The following is a 6000-nucleotide window of genomic DNA, read 5'->3' as shown; positions in this document are numbered from 1 at the left end:
GGCATTTCACACAGCACTCCAGTCTTGTTAGTGTTTACAGTTATATCAACAGGGAACTGTACAAAGAAGCACACACTAGCCGCCCCACCCTGTCAGCCCCTCCTTCTGATAAACGCATTGACATTAATGTGATATTTCAGAGAGCCTTGCTCTGTTAATCATTTCTGTAATTTAAGAGCCTAATGTTTCATGGCCATTATCCCACATGCCTGCACACACAGGACTACTACCCACTAAGGCAAACACAGTGACATTTTAACAACTGTCTTTTTATTCATAGGATTTATAGGATTATAACACCACTCATAGTGTAATAGTCCTAAACTGTTGAAAGCCTTTTTGATAAAATCCTCCTGAGTAAAATACAAAATACATCCATTAAAAAAATAGTAATAAAGAAGTAAATGTAAGAAAAAGTAGTTGCACGCAGTCTACAAATGAATTATAGTTGTTGATAATAATATATAACTGATGACTTCATTATGAAACCATCCCTTCATCATCCTATGAAATAATCTGAGGAAAAAATAAGCTCTACCAAAGGTTGACATTTAACCACGGCTCACTTGTTTCCCAACAGTGGCCCAGAAACACTGTAAAATTCAGAGTTCCCTGGAAATCAGAGCTCAAATCTACTGCTGTGATTCAGCCAAGCTGACAGACGCTCTTGGCTCAGGGATGTTCAGCCACTGTTACTAAAAGTGGAGCTCCTATCCCTCCTGGTCAGAAAGTGTCCATGAAGATGATGGTTTTCCTGATGAATGTCAAGAAGAGAATTTGCAGAAAGCTAAACTGCACAGAGCCAATGAGGCAGAAGTGGGTCGAACTGATAGTTGATTGCATCAGTTTTTGCATCTGTAATCTTTTTTTTTCTTTAAGCAAAGAACAGCTGATAATTATTCACCTGCAAATACAGACATGAAGGCTCTATGTGTGTCAGCTGCACCAATTCCACGCAGGTCACATGGCCAACAGCTGAAATATACTGTGACTCTGTGACATGGGAGATATACTGTAAAAATGCAATCCGGCGAGTGGCCGAGTCAATTATGTAGTGTGTGATGTAGAAGAAATATGACATCATTTCTCATCTTTTAACCCTGACCTCTTTGGTTTTGAAATAACTCGCTGTCCCCATCTTGACCTTTGGAACTGAGGTAAGTGTGCTGGAGCTCTTTGGGAGTCAGAGATAAACGAGCGTGTGCAGCAGTCCTATAATGAAATCCATCACTTTTATGTGCAAACTGTATGGGCACATACACACAAATGGACAAAGACTAGTACCACCTTTAGTTTCATTTTCAGTCCTTGGATTTTATTATCCTGCATTTGCTTCTCTGCTGCATTATTATTCATTATATTCACTTGACAATCAAAATATGATTATGGAAGTTGCTTTCCTTGATGACACTGACCTCTGCTGCATGACATCATTTGCTCTACTAAAATGAAATCTCTTTTTAGAATCCTCCGGTCTTAAATTCACTGAAAGAAATCCCAAACTACTCCATTATTCTATAAGCAGTCCACCTGCAATTCACTGATAACATGAAATATTACAAGATGTAGTGATCTCTAAAAGTTTGGGCGCATTTGAACTGTTAGAAGTTAGTGTTTGTTAAATCCCATTCATATTACACAACATACATTGTCACCAGCACCCCTGTTACAGCACCAGGCTTATTACCTTATCAGCCACACTCATCTTGAATCAGGCTAACACCTACAATCGGGGGAAGATGACTAACCCAGCTGCACAATACTGGAGCATTAATCACCCTCCACCTCACTGCCTGTCCTAAAGAATGATCTTTTGGGACTGATCCTTATAACACCCGTACTGACTCCTCCACAAGTATAACCTTGGGTGATGTTAAGTACAGGCAAGCAGCAAATCAAGCAGCTTGTTCACTGCTGGTTTTTGATGGAACTGGTTTATAAACCAGCTCAGAGTCCAGATGGGTTGTTTGGCTGGTCCATGTAAATGGAAATTGATTTTACCTGCCATGAATAACACACACTGAGCAAAGAAACAGACTGTGTCCCCCAAAACCATGAAAAAAAATACTTAATAATGACCAGTCACTTAAAACTAAGACGCAAAATACAGCACAAAACAAGAATTGCTGACAGTAGTAGTAGAAGCACTAGTATCAACTCATGTTCAGTCCTTATAACTGAACATTTTTAGAAGAATGTTTTTTTCCCCCTGTTAAGCCACGTAACACTGACCTTTGACTCATTCAAGCTTTAATTGGGCACCTAACTCAAGGGATGGGCTAGTGTTGTGTCAATACAGGCAACTTAGAAAAAAAATACAGTTTCAAGTTGTATCTTTAGGCACTTTGTTACCAGATGCCTGCCACAACAACACATCATTTGATTCCATTTCTTTAGTCAAATTGACAAAAAACCCCAAAACAAAACAATGCCAAAAATAACGCGATCAAGTCGTACTTTTGTACCAACAAGGTGATTCCCACAGACGTATCTGCTAAAAACTATAATGGCATCTCTCAGTGTGGTGTGCAGGGTGTCCTCAGAATTTTCTACATCTACAGCAGATGAACAGTATGTGACAGTGATGTCCTTAAGAAACAGATTTCCCAAAGATTTCCCCTTTTCCTAGCAAAACATAAAGAAATGAGGACTGGTTCAAGACTTTTCACATAGTACTGTATTATTTCATTACCGGCATAGGAAATCAAAGTAGTTGGTGTAAAAAAAAGACAAGCTTTTCACAAATCTGACAACGCAAATGTTGCATTCCACAAATATTGGAAGAAACCATCCAAAAGATGCCCACTCAAACAAAGACAGAACATGCAATCTCTTCACCAAATGCCATTGTGCTGCTTTGAATGATTTATCTTTCTCTGGAATACCGAGTCATCTTATCATCTTACATAACACTTATAGAAATAACAATTAACCACCTAATATCACAAGAGTAGCAACATACAATCCAGTCCACAGTAAGCCTTCCTCTGCTGAATAAACTGCACTGGTATTCTATAGTTTACTGTAGGAAAAGATAATAAGGGTAGTGTATGTGTGTGTATGCTATTTGTATTTATCTTTAGGAATGATAATTGTTCTTAAAGTTGAGATAATTGTTCTTGTTTCACTTTAAAAGTAAATCTCATGCAAATTACCAACAAATTACTAAAACTGCCTGATGTTTACATGTGACAAATTAAAGGAAAAGGCTTTATAACTGACTGGAGAACCAGAGTGATTGCATAGGCTTCTGCCCACTCCCTCCACGCTACAGCTAAGCAGTTAAAGTCCAATTTTGCCTAGTGCCGAGCATAAGAAAATGCTGAGCAGGCTGATTTGATTTGGATTTTACATTAGGATGGGAAGAGAAAAAGACCTAAGTGACCACGAAAGAGGTTTTGTTGTTGGAACATGGATAAATCAAGATCAAGTAGTTACCATTTTGATAAGAAGTCTGAAGTGACCGGCATTCTCATCTATTGGAGATGCTTCAGTAAACGGGGTGGAAAACTCATGTTTAAAGATGGTGATGCTTACGTATTAATCTGGCATTAAAAAAAAAAAGACAGAGACTGTATCAGCATAAAAATCTGCCAAAAATTAGATCGTAAAGTAAGGTTGCAAAGCTTCTCATTAGTAAGAAAGTACATTTAAGTGCTCAGTGATGCAAGAAAACAGACAAAGACCTGCAGGGATGTGTTCAGAATATTCAGAATCACCATTTAGCATATTCTTGTTAGTATATATCTGATGTAAAGCAAGAGAACAGTACAGGCCTCAGTGCTGTTTCTGCATATGTACAATGAAGGGATCCATCTTATACTGTGGCGTAGAGGGGGTGGGGCTTCAGTTTGCTTTTGTTTACCTCCAGGTCAGTGATAATCAATACCAAGTTGTAATGTGTGATAACCTTTATCCCTTGACCAAACCTTTCTATTCATGTGTTGGAGCTCTCTAGGATCAGGATCAACCAATCAGGATTGAAATCCCTCTAATCAGGATGCTTTTTCATATATTGGTGCAAATTTAGTACTTTCTTGACAATGACAATAAATAAATAAATACTAATACTAAATACTAAAACTGTACTATTACTACTTTTGCATTCAAAGCTCTCAACACATCACCAGTGAATGAAATCAATCAGCTTACTGAGCGTGTCTGCATGAGTGTGGCACAGCATGAAATCTGAGGGGATTTTCTACCACAAATATTACAATCAGTGGGGGAAAAAAAGAAATTCAGGGTTATTCTGTAGAATGGGTGGATACAGCTTGGTACTCTATGACCTCTAACTGACGTCAGAGGTTATAGAGTGTGAGTCAGGAGTTTGTGTGCACCATATTGAACAGGGTCCCTGGCTTTGCTTTAAACAGATTGGGAATGGATGTACCACTACAGTGTGACGCCCTGCTGGAAAGGTCAAAAGGGGCCACAGGCCACGCACACAGCGGGAACACAAGCCACTGACATTTACCATCACTCTCTACACCCCACTCTAGTATCCAGGTGGGGAGTCAGTGTTCTACCTTATAATCATTCCTTTGTATCATTTTGAGTACTTGAGTATATATATACTCAAGTACTCAAAATGATACAAAGGAAAGCAAACCAACATTCAGTTGCTTTTTTTCTGCATGTATGTGGAATTTAAAACATATGCACACCACCTGAACACACCTTCCGGACCCTTGTTCGGTATAGTTTATATATAAATGAATGACTTGTGGTAGAGTAGATATTTTAAAGCAATCTTAATTAGCAGACTTTTCATGTAGCTCATCAAAGTACAGCCACATTCATCAGTGACTATGCTGTGAAAAACATGGTTTTTATGAAAAAAATCTACAAAAAAATCACTAAACTGAAGCTCTATAATTAATCTGTCTATATTTTTTCATAACTTCATAGCAAGGATTCTGTAGCATCACCACTGTCAATACAATCTAAAGATATAAAAATATAGGCATACATCTGTGTTTTATGCATCGAGACCCCATCCTGTAATCCACAAGACTCAAAAGGATTCCCCTGGAAACCCACAGAGGTTCTGTTTCCAGGTGATAGGTGTTTTTGCAGCACTGGGGGAACCTACAAAATATGTTATGGCTGCTTGATGCATATCATGTTTTAATAACCATCCTCTGTCTAAAAAAGTATTTAAAAGATTATGATTTAGCTTAACTGGGGTTCACTTTCTTTAAATCCTGTGTCAGAAATATAACTAAACTCAACTCAGTAGAGTGCAATTTAAAAAACAATGCAATGACTGGACTGTTTTAAGGGAAAGTAACTCACCGAGACAGGTCCCAGTATGTCTCAAATGTCTCAGCAAGATCTGCGGATGTGAAGAAAGTTCGAAGTGGTTCCAGTTTCTTCTAAAAATAGCAACCATATGGCGTGTAACCCTTAACCTAGGGGTCTTTTTCCCTTTGCTGCCACTGCATGCTACAGCTCTGCATGACCAGGGGTTGTGACATAGAGCCTGCTAAAAACTGGACATGGATTGAAAGACTTTTGAACAGAATCTAAAAAATAGCACCCCTAATTAAAAAGATTATAGTGTCCTTAAAAATGGAAATCAATATGTTTTGCTGTTGATATGGCTCAGTTGAAACTGAACAGTTTAACGTGACTTCAAGTGAAGCTTTTAGGCTTCATCTTTACAAGTTTCACAAGGTAAGGACACTTATATAACATATTACTGCATTAATATGTTGCAGTAATATTAATAAATGGCTTTATTCATTAGTCTGATAGTCTCTGAACACTTACAAAAAGATAATTATAGTTAACTCTTTATTGCATGCATTTTACAGTGAGTGCACTGAAATTGAGGTATTCCTCACTCCCACAATCGATTTGTCATGACCCACAGTGAATCACGTCACACTCAAACGAGTTACTCAGTATACTATTTGTTTATCTACATTGAAACTGTATTGCATGTTTTTTAAATGTGTAAACTTGCAAGCATTTCTCAAACAATTCATCTTTATT

This window comes from Aulonocara sp. 'chitande type north' Nkhata Bay, linkage group LG2 (genome assembly GCF_057382095.1).
Source record: "Aulonocara sp. 'chitande type north' Nkhata Bay isolate Kocher_YH1m ecotype deep benthic linkage group LG2, A_spYH_male_GT1.1, whole genome shotgun sequence".
Lineage (NCBI taxonomy): Eukaryota > Metazoa > Chordata > Actinopteri > Cichliformes > Cichlidae > Aulonocara > Aulonocara sp. 'chitande type north' Nkhata Bay.
This window is presented reverse-complemented; position numbering follows the sequence as displayed.